This window comes from Mobula hypostoma, chromosome 9, assembly GCF_963921235.1.
Source record: "Mobula hypostoma chromosome 9, sMobHyp1.1, whole genome shotgun sequence".
In the NCBI taxonomy this organism is placed as follows: Eukaryota; Metazoa; Chordata; class Chondrichthyes; order Myliobatiformes; family Myliobatidae; genus Mobula; species Mobula hypostoma.
In genome coordinates, this window is record NC_086105.1 from 117091325 (window position 1) to 117102989 (window position 11665).

Genomic DNA, 11665 nt, shown 5'->3' on the forward strand with positions numbered 1-11665 from the left:
AATAGGTTTTTTGCGTCTGTATTTACTAAGGAAACTGGCATGAAGTGTATGGAATTAAGGGGAAAAAGTAGTGAGATCATGGAAACTGTACGGATCGAAAAGGAGGAGGTCCTTGCTGTCTTGAGGAAAATTAAAGTGGATAAATCCCCGGGACCTGACAGGGTGTTCCCTCGGACCTTAAAGGAGACTAGTGTTGAAATTGTAGGGGCCCTGGCAGAAATATTTAAAATGCTGCTGTCTACAGGTGAGGTGATGGAGGATTGGAGAGTGGCTCATGTTGTTCCGTTGTTTAAAAAAGGATCGAAAAGTAATCCGGGAAATTATAGGCCAGTAAGTTTAACGTCGGTAGTAGGTAAGTTATTGGAGGGAGTACTAAGAGACAGAATCTACAAGCATTTGGATAGACAAGGACTTATTAGAGAGAGTCAACTTGGCTTTGTGCATGTTTGACCAATCTCTTGGAGTTTTTCGAGGAGGTTACCAGGAAAGTGGATGAAGGGAAGGCAGTGGATATTGTCTACATGGACTTCAGTAAGGCCTTTGACAAGGTCCCGCATGGGAGGTTAGTTAGGAAAATTCAGTCGCTAGGTATACATGGAGAGGTGGTAAATTGGATTAGACATTGGCTCAATGGAAGAAGCCAAAGAGTGGTAGTAGGGGATTGCTTCTCCGAGTGGAGGCCTGTGACTAGTGGTGTGCCACAGGGATCAGTGTTGGGTCCATTGTTATTTGTCATCTATATCAATGATCTGGATGATAATGTGGTAAATTGGATCAGCAAGTTTGCTGATGATACAATGATTGGAGGTGTAGTAGACAGTGAGGAAGGTTTTCAGAGCCTGCAGAGGGACTTGGAGCAGCTGAAAAATTGGGCTGAAAAATGGCAGATGGAGGTTAATACAGACAAGTGTGAGGTATTGCACGTTGAAAGGACAAACCAAGGTAGAACATACAGGGTTAATGGTAAGGCACTGAGGAGTGCAGTGGAACAGAGGGATCTGGGAATACAGATACAAAATTCCCTAAAAGTGGCATCACAGGTAGATAGGGTCGTAAAGAGAGCTTTTGGTACATTGGCCTTTATTAATCGAAGTATTGAGTATAAGAGCTGGAATGTTATGATGAGGTTGTATAAGGCATTGGTGAGGCCGAATCTGGAGTATTGTGTTCAGTTTTGGTCACCAAATTACAGGAAGGATATAAATAAGGTTGAAAGAGTGCAGAGAAGGTTTACAAGGATGTTGCCAGGACTTGAGAAACTCAGTTACAGAGAAAGGTTGAATAGGTTAGGACTTTATTCCCTGGAGTGTAGAAGAATGAGGGGAGATTTGATAGAGGTATATAAAATTATGATGGGTATTGATAGAGTGAATGCAAGCAGGCTTTTTCCACTGAGGCAAGGGGAGAAAAAAAACAGAAGACGTGGGTTAAGGGTGAGGGGGGAAAAGTTTAAAGGGAACATTAGGGGGGGCTTCTTCACACAGAGAGTGGTGGGATTATGGAATGAGCTGCCAGACGAGGTGGTAATTGCGGGTTCTTTTTTAACATTTAAGAATAAATTGGACAGATACATGGATGGGAGGTGTATGGAGGGATATGGTCCGTGTGCAGGTCAGTGGGACTAGGCAGAAAATGGTTTGGCACAGCCAAGAAGGGACAAAAGGCCTGTTTCTGTGCTGTAGTTTCTATGGTTTCTATGGTTTCTATGGTTCCCGATGTTGGGGAAGTCTAGAACGAGGGGTCACAGTTTGAGGATAAAGGGGAAGCCTTTTAGGACAGAGATGAGGAAAAACTTCTTCACACAGAGAGTGGTGAAACTGTGGAATTCTCTGCCACAGGAAACAGTTGAGGCCAGTTTATTGGCTATATTTAAGAGGGAGTTAGATATGTCCCTTGTGGCTAAAGGGATCAGCGGGTATGGAGAGAAGGCAGGTACAGGGTTCTGAGTTGGATGATCAGCCATGATCGTACTGAATGGCAGTGCAGGCTCGAAGGGCCCAATAGCCTACTCCTGCACCTATTTTCTATATTTCTATGTCTATGTTTCTATTAATAGTTTGGCATAGACTAAATGGGCTGAAGGGCATGTTTTGGTGTTGTAGTATTTTATGACCCTATGACAATTAAAATTAATTTATATAATTTATAATTAATCATAAGTAGTACTCATAATTTCTACTTCTCTCTCATATCTTTGCTCTCTGGTTTGTCAACTCTTCCAGCAATGATATTCTTTCAAACTGTTAAGTCACAGGAGCCTCTTCCTCAACATGAGTAATCCAAAGGTTTTTGATGCCCTGAGAGGTGATTTAGTCTATTGTGGTTGTGCTGATTTTTTAAGCTGCTTTCCAATCAACTTACCTTCCACACTGTATTGCAAACTTTGCTTTTTAAGCATCATCTAATTCCCTTGCAAACATATTTATTACTGAAATGATCTTACCAAATACAGGATCCTCATCAAGCCTCTAAATCTCTTGCTAGTTACCTTACGTTTGCATGTTTGGCTACTGAGCAAAGCTCTTTAATTATCAACCTCACCTTAGTTTTGAACACTTTTATTAAAGCATCTCTTAATCTTCTTTGCCTTTACTCTCTGTCCCTATTCGTTTGCCTCCGCAGGTGCTGCTTTTCCATGAAAAGCATCGGGGGATCATAGGTGAAGAGAGTCAGCAACTTCAAATTGCTATGTGTTACCTGTCCTGGAACCATCATATAAATATAATGGCAAAGAAAGCACAGCAGCATCTCTACTTCCTTAGTAGTCTGCAGAGCTTCATCATGATGGCAAAAACTTTGACGAACTTCTATAGGTGTGCAGAGGTAACTGGCTGCATTATGGACTGGTATGGGAACACAAATGCCTTTGAAATGAAAATCCTACAAAAGGTGGTGGACTCGGCCCAACCATTCAGCACATCTGCATGAAAAGTTTTTGTAAAAAAGCAGCACCCATCATCAAACATCCTCACCACTCTTTTCTCACTGCTGCCATCAGGTAGAAGATACAGGTGCCTCAGACCTTGCACCACCAGCTTCAAGAACAGTTATTGCCACTCAACTATCATGTTCCTGAACAAAAGAGGATAACTACACTCATCTATTGAGATGTTTCCACAAACAATGATCTCACTTTAAGGACTTTTTATCTTGTTATGTCATGCACTTGTTAGTTATTACTATTTATTTACATTTGCATTTACACAGTTGTTGTTTTTTATGTTGAATTATCATTATTCCTGTTATAGTCACTATTCTATAGATTTGCTGAGTATGCCCGCAGGAAAGAAATCTCAAGGTTGTATCTGGCGATGTATATGTACTCTGATAATAAGATTTACTTTGAACATTGAACTTTTAATCCACAGTGTTCCTTCCACAGTTTGTACTTTTGCTCTCTTCACTCCGCAAAGCTGAAATGCTTCATCGCTGGAAACATAACTCTAAGGCCTCGGTAGTTCCAAGTTGCTCAGGCTGTGATAACTAACTGACATTTCAGTGACCTTTTTCTACAATTATCTGCTATTTCTGGACAATTAAAGACTGCAGCAATAATTTGCATTTCAGGGTTACACAGCAGTTGTCATGGTAACATCAGAGATTAGCGAAAATAACGTGACAGGTAGAAGCCATGTCTCTCAGCCATCAGCAGCCTGAAGTTGTGGGTCAATGTGGAGGATCTATGCACCTGTTAGACCATTGGATATGGAGAGCACAATTTGTATTACTTTCCAGAGGATTCTTTCATTTCCATTGGAAAGTCATCTCGCGTGGAATAATTATGTGCAGAATTTCCTGTAATTTTGTTATGCTGTTTCTAAACTGAGATTGCAGTGCTGCTAAAAGGTAGGTTATTACTGCTACTACTACGTCGACTCAGGCCTAGGGGGCCGACATCGGGCACGAATAATGGACTCTCCACTTCTCCCCCTCCCTCATCAGTGTGTTCAGTTCATCTACATTAGCTGTGCCGTTGTCTTCTAAAGATAGGTTACTTGAAAGACAAACAAAAGCAACTGGAGTATACAGTGCATGAGGTAGCACTCCAACTGTAAAGGTGTAACTGATGAACATTTTATTGTGTTCTTTCCTTACCGTGATAAATATAGAGGCCGGATACTAAGTTCCTTTAATAGACAAAGAGCTTCAGAGGTTTTGTAATGGAAAGATAAAAAGCAGAGCCATTCTCAATGACATTGATAATCCACTGGAAGGCCTGTTCCATTTCTAAAGTAATAGATTTATCCCACCAGTTAGAAATGTCTGAAAACCAGGTGTTCTCAGGAATTTGAGGTTGCATTTGATTTTTTGAAAGTATTTTGGAAGTAAATTATGTCAAAGTGAACACACTATTTGAAAATAATGTACATAGATCATAGTGAGGAGTAGAATAGAAAAAATAACTCTTCTTTTCACAGAATCTATATCATTGGAGGAAGACCCCAGACGAAGGAGCTGCTATCATCTTTAAATGGAATGGATCTAACCAGACTTGAAATTTATAAGACACACAAAAATTGCTGGTGAACGCAGCAGGCCAGCCAGCATCTATAGGAAGAGGTACAGTCGACGTTTCGGGCTGGGATCCTTTGTCAGGACGAACTGAAAGAAGAGATAGTAAGAGATTTGGAAGTGGGAGAGGGAGGGGGAGATACGAAATGATCGGAGAAGACAGGAGGGGAGGGATGGATCTAAGAGCTGGAAAGTTGATTGGCAAAAGGGATACCAGGCTGGAGAAGGTCATGGGACGGGAAGCAGGCAAGGAGTTATAGTGAAAGGGACAGAGGGAGAAAAAAGAGAGAGAAAAAAGGGGGAAAAATAAAAAAAACATATTTAAAAAAATTAAATAAACCAATAAATGATGGGGTGTGAAGGGGAGGAGGGGCATTAATGGAAATTAGAGAAGTCAATATTCATGCCATTAGGTTGGAGGCTACCCAGACGGAATATAAGGTGTTGTTCCTCCAACCTGAGTGTGGCTTCATTTTGACAGTAGAGGAGGCCGTGGATAGACATATCAGAATGCGAATGGGACGTGGAATTAAAATGTGTGGCCACTGGGAGATCTTGCTTTCTCTGGTGGACAGAGTGTAGGTGTTCAGAGAAACGGTCTCCCACCCTGCATCAGGTCTCGCCAATATATAGAAGGCCACATCGGGAGCACTGGACGCAGTATATCACCCCAGCTGACTCACAGGTGAAGTGTCGCCTCACCTGGAAGGACTGTCTGCGGCCCTGAATGGTGGTGAGGGAGGAAGTGTAAGGGCATGTGTAGCACTTGTTCCGCTTACAAGGATAAGTGCCAGGAGGGTGATCGGTGGGAAGGGATGGGGGGGGGACGAATGGACAAGGGAGTCGCGTAGGGAGCGATCCCTGTGGAAATCAGGGGAGAGAGTGAAAGATGTGCTCGGTGGTGGGATCCCATTGGAGGTGGCGGAAGTTACGGAGAATTATATGTTGGACCCGGAGGCTGGTGGGGTGGTAGGTGAGGACAAGGGGAACCCTATTCCTAGTGGGGTGGTAGGAGGATGGGGTGAGAGCAGATGTGCATAAAATGGGAGAGGTGCTTTTGAGAGCAGATTTGATGGTGGAGGAAAGGAAGCCCCTTTCTTTAAAAAAGGAGGACATCTCCCTCGTCCTGGAATGAAAAGCCTTATCCTGAGAGCAGATGCGGCGGAGACGGAGGAATTGTGAGAAGGGGATGTCATTTTTGCAAGAGACAGGGTGGGAAGAGGAATAGTCCAGGTAGCTGTGAGAGTCTGTAGGCTTATAGTAGACATCAGTAGATAATCTGTCTCCAGAGATAGAGACAGAAAGATCAAGAAAGGTGAGGGAGGTGTCAGAAATGGAGCAGGTAAACTTGAGGGCAGGGTGAAAGTTGGAGGCAAAGTTAATGTAGTCAACGAGCTCAGCCTGCATGCTGGAAGCAGTGCCAATGAATTCGTCTATGTAGCGAAGGAAAAGAGGGGGACAGATACCAGTTTAGGCTTGGAACATGGATTGCTCCACAAAGCCAACAAAAAGTCAGGCAACACACATCAAAGTTGCTGGTGAATGCAGCAGGCCAGACAGCATCACTAGGAAGAGGCACAGTCGACGTTTCAGGCCGAGACCCTTTGTCAGGACTAACTGAAGGAAGAGTTAGTAAGAGAGAGTTAGTAAGAAAAAGTCAGGCATAGCTGGGACCCATATGGGTGTCCATGGTTACACCTTTAGTTTGCAGGAAGTGGGAGGAACCAAAGGAGAAATTGTTAGGAGTAAGGACTAATTCTGCTAGATGGAAGACATCAACTGTCTCGACTTCACCGCACCTTGTTCCCATTCCAACCTCAGTCCTTCCGAACGCTTTGCTCTCCACTCCCTCCGCACTAATCCTAACCTTACAATAAAACCCGCCGATAAGGGGGGAGCTATTATAGTCTGGCGTACTGACCTCTACCTTGCCAAGGCACAGGATCAACTCATGGACACCTCCTCTTATTTACCCCTCAATCATGACCCCTCTAAGGAGCACCAGGCTATTGTCTCCAACACCATCGCCAACTTTATCTCTCCCATCCACTGCTACCAACCTTATAGTTCCCACTCCCCGCACTTCCCATTTCTACCTCCTACCCAAGATCCACAAAGCTGCCTGCCCAGGTAGACCCATTGTCTCAACTTGCTCCTGCCCCGCCAAACTTATTTCTGCATACCTCGACACTGTTTTATTCCCCCTTGTTCAATCCTTTCCCACTTATGCTCATGACACTTCTCACGGTCTGAATCTTTTCAATGATTTTAAGTTCCCAGGCCCCCAACGCTTTATTTTCACCATGGATGTTTAGTCCCTATACACCTCCATCCCCCACCAGGAAGGTCTCAAAGCTCTCCACTTCTTTTTGGATTCCAGACCTAACCAGTTCCCCTCTACCACCACTTTGCTCCGTCTAGCGGAATTAGTCCTTACTCTTAATAATTTCTCCTTTGGCTCCTCCCACTTCCTGCAAACTAAAGGTGTAGCCATGGGCACCCGTATGGGTCCTAGCTATGCCTGACTGTTTCTTACTAACTTACTAACACAGGATGCAAGGTGCTGGATAAATCAGTGACAGGCTCCAGAGGTGGAAGATGGATATAGAGGAAGGCCAGGCATCTACCTGGTCCATGCATCTGGAAATCCAAAATTTCACACAAGGTGGATTTTCTCTGAGCCTCTTCCCATCCAGCCTCCAAACCATGCTCATAGAGTCAGAGAGGCATATAATACTACATCACAGAAACAAGCCCTGTAGCCTATCCAGTCTGTGCTAAACCAATTAAGCTGCGTAGTCCCATCAACCTACATCCAGACTGTAGCACTCCATAACTCTGACATCCATGTACCTATCCAAACTTCTTTTAAACGTTGAAATTGAACTTGCATATTCCACTTTGCTGGCAGCTTGTTCCACACTCTCACAATCCTGTGAGTGAAGAAGTTTCTTCTCATGTTTCCCTTAAACGCTTCACTTTTCACTTTTATCCCATGACCTCTCGTTGTTCCACCCAAACTCAGTGAAAAAAAAACTGGCTTACATTTATTCTAAGTATACTCCTCAAAATTTTGTATACCTTTATCAAATCATCCCTCAATTTTCTATGTTACAAGGAATGAAGTCCTAGCTTGTTCAATCTTTCCTTATAACTGGTCCTCCTGTCCCAGCAACATCCTTGTAAATTTTCTCTGCATTATTTCAACCTTATTTACATCTTTACTGTAGGTAGATGACCAAAACTGCACACAATACTCCAAATTAGGCCTCACTAACATTTCATAGAACTTTAACATAACAACCCATCTCCTGTACTCAATACTTTGATTTATGAAGGCCAATGTGTCAAGAACTTACTTTATGACCCTGCTTAACTGTGATACCACTTTCAATGGATTGTGCACCTGTGTTCCCTGATCCTTAGTACCCTACCATTCACTCTGTAAGACATACACTGGTTGGTCCTACCAAAATACAACATCTCTCACTTATCTGCATTAATTCCCATCTGTTGCTTTTCAGCCCATTTTCCTAGCTAGCCCAGATCCTGCTGCAAGCCATGATAGCCTTCCTGGCTGTCCATTACAGCCCCAGTCTTGGTGTCATCCTCAAATTTGCTGATCCAGTCAAACATATTATCACTCAGATCATTGATATAGATGACAAACAGCAATGCACCCAACACCAATCCTTGCGGCACTCCACTAGTCACAGGTCTCCAGTCTCCAGTCGGCGAGACAAACATCTACTACCACTCTCTAGCTACTCCCACAAAGCCAATTTATTACCTCATCTTTCATGCCAAGTGGATGGGCATCCTTGACCACATCCCATAGGAGACCTTGTCAAATGTCTTGCTAAGTTCCATGTAGACAATATTCAATTCCTTGCCTTCATCAATTTTCTTTGAAAAATTAGGTAAGATTGGTTAGACACAACCTACCATGTACAAATCTGCATTGACTACTCCTAATCAGTCCCTGCTTATCCAAATGCTTATTATCTGGTCTCTTACAGAATACCTTTCAATAATTTACCCACTATGAATGTTAGTCTCACTGGCCTATAATTTCCCAGCTTATTCCTATAGCCTTTATTAAACAACAGACCTACATTAGCTATCCTCCAACCCTCTGGCTCCTCACTCAATACTAAGGACATTTTAAATATCTTTACCAGGGCCCCTGCAACTTCTACACCAGCCTCCCACAGGGTCGGAGGAAACACCTTGTCAGGCCCTGGGGATTTATTCACCCTAATTTGCCCCAAGACAGCAAACACCTTCTCCACTGTAATCTGTATGGGAACAATGACCTCACTTCTATAGACTCCAGCCTCCTGAGTGAATAGAATTGCAAAAAAATTCATTTAAGATCTTTCCCATCTCTTGACTCCATGCATAGATTACCATTCTGATCATCTAGAGGTCCAATTTTGTCCCTTGCAATCCTTTTGCTCTTAATATATTTACAGAATCCCTTAGGATTCTTCTTCATCTTGTCTGCTAGGGCAATCTCATGCCTTCTTGTAGCCTTCCTGATTTCTTTCATAAGTGTTCTCCTGCATTTCTTATACTCTGTAAATACCTCATTTGATCCTACCTGCTATCCACCTCCATTTTTTTTTAACCAGGGCGTCAATATCTCTTGAAAACCAATTATCTAAACCTATTATCTTTACCTTTTATTCTGACAGGCATATTCAAGCTTTACACTCTCAAAAATTTCACTTTTGAAGGCCTCCAACTTTCCGAGTACACCTTTGTCAGAAAACAGCCTGTCCCAATCCACACTTGCCAGATCCTTTTTGATACCATCAAAGTTAGCCTTTCTCCAATGTAGAATCTCAATCTGCAGACTAGACCTATCGCTTTCCATATTTACCTTGAATCCGATAGCATATGATTACGAGATGCAAAGTGTTCTCCTACACAAATTCTGTCACCCGTCCTATCTCATTCTCTAATAGGAGATCAAATATTGAATACTCTCTCATTAGGTGGTCTATAATACAGTCCTATTAATGTGGTCATACATTTCTTATTCCTCAGTTCCACCCATAAAGCCTCACTAGATGAGTTCTCCGGTTCATTCTGACTGTGCACTGCCACGACATTTTTCTTCACTAGTAACATCACTCCTCCCCCTTTAATTCCTTCTTCTCTTGCATCTAAAATGAAGGAGCCTTGGAATACTGAGCGGCCAGTCCTGGCCCTCCCACAACCAAGTCTCACTAATGGCTACAATATCATAATTCCATGTGTTGATCCATGCTCTGATCTCATCTGTCTTTTCAACAACATTTCTCACATTGAAATATATGCAGCTCAGAACACTGGTTGCACCATGCTCAACATTTTGATTTCTGTCTCTCTGCCTTCCCACATCCCACAAAAGTAGCATTCAACTATCCTTCCTGGCATCCCTATCATTTTAACTGTGTAAATATGAAGAAGGAAACAATAAATAAAATGGGGGAAACAAATATCTACCTACAGCTTTTCGCCTTCTCTCATTCAGGCCTCTCCTCATTGAAGCCTCGAACAGCTGAAGTCTCAGTTAACCACTCTAACAGTGTCCAGTCCAACAATGGCCACTCCGCTTGCCTCTGCTCTATTTTTATTTGTTTTTGCCAGGTCACTTGTGATTACCGATTGGCTGCTGTTCAAAACACCAAACTGCTGAAAATTTATGCTTTATGCACTCAAGTGGTGAACCTGAGTGAGCTCCCTTTTCGCATGCCTTTTAATTGCTAATTGGCCGCCGCTCAGAACACCATACTGCTGTGAATCGATGCCTTATGTATTCAATCGGCAAACCTGAGTGAGGTACATCTTTTCACAATTATGATTGCTGACTGGCCGCTGCTCCACTACTTTAACCACATTTGCTTCAGTCTTTTATCTAAAATCACTGATCAAAAATAAACTAATTCTTTGTATTAATATTATTTGGTTTTGAGTGTTCAGGATGTTTGCTGAACCTTTTCTCTTCAGTGCTTTAGCCACGTATAACTTATCAGCCCCTGCTACATTGCTGGTTCATTGAAAGAGATGAGGGAATACAAATATTAAAATAGTTCCTACCAGAAATCTGATTCCATGCACCTAAATGGTAGCCCTATCCTTACAAATTGAGAAATAATGTCCCAAGAATTAGGAGGGAGCCTGGACTGTTTCCTGCTTGCTGCTGTTATTTTCCTATTAGAATTAGAAGTGGAGAATATTCAGAATATTCCCGGACTGATAATCAACATAGGTGCATCTTAAGGACGAGTGCTTAGTTCACTAATCTACTTTCTCTATGTTTGTTGCTGTGTGGCCAGGCACAGCTCAAACACCAAATGTAAATTTGTTGATGACATCACTGTAGTTGCAGAACCTTGGATAGTGACAAGAAGGCATACATGAGTGAGATAGATCAGTTGCATGAGAGGTGTCACGACAACAACCTCACATTCAAGCCAGTAAGATCAAAGAATTGATCGTGGACTTCAGGAATGAAATCAGAGAACACACAGCAGTTGACACTGAGGATTCAGAGGTGGCAAGGAGGAGCAACTTCAACTTCCTGGGTATCAGTATCTCAGCGGATTTTCATGGGCTCAACACATTGTTGCAAGCATGAAGAAGGCATGCCAGTGGCTCTCCTTCATTAGACTTTTTAGTCACCAAGGACTCTTGCGAATTTCTACAGATGTAGAGCAGAGAGCATTCTTACTAGTTGCATCACTACCTGTTACGGAAGCTCTCATGCACAAGGTCAGAGGAGGATTTTAGATACTGCCAGCTCTATCATGTGCACTAGGCCCCTCTCCATGGAGGAGATCTTCAAGAGGTGGTGTCTCAGGAAGTTGGTATCCTTAACTAAAGACCCTCACCATCTGGGCTATGCCTTTTTTAGTTACTAACAAGAACTTGAAGACCTACACTCAAGGTTTAAGGAACAACCTTTTCCCCTCTGTTATCAGATTTCTGAACGGTCCTTGAACCCATGAACATTATCTCATTATTCATCTATTGCACTATTTACTTTGTACCTCATTATAATTGTTATTTCTTATACTGTATTGCTGCTGCGAAACAATACATTCTGTGGCATCTGTCATTGATAGTAATCCTGATTCTAATCTTGCTTAACTTGTAAGATAAC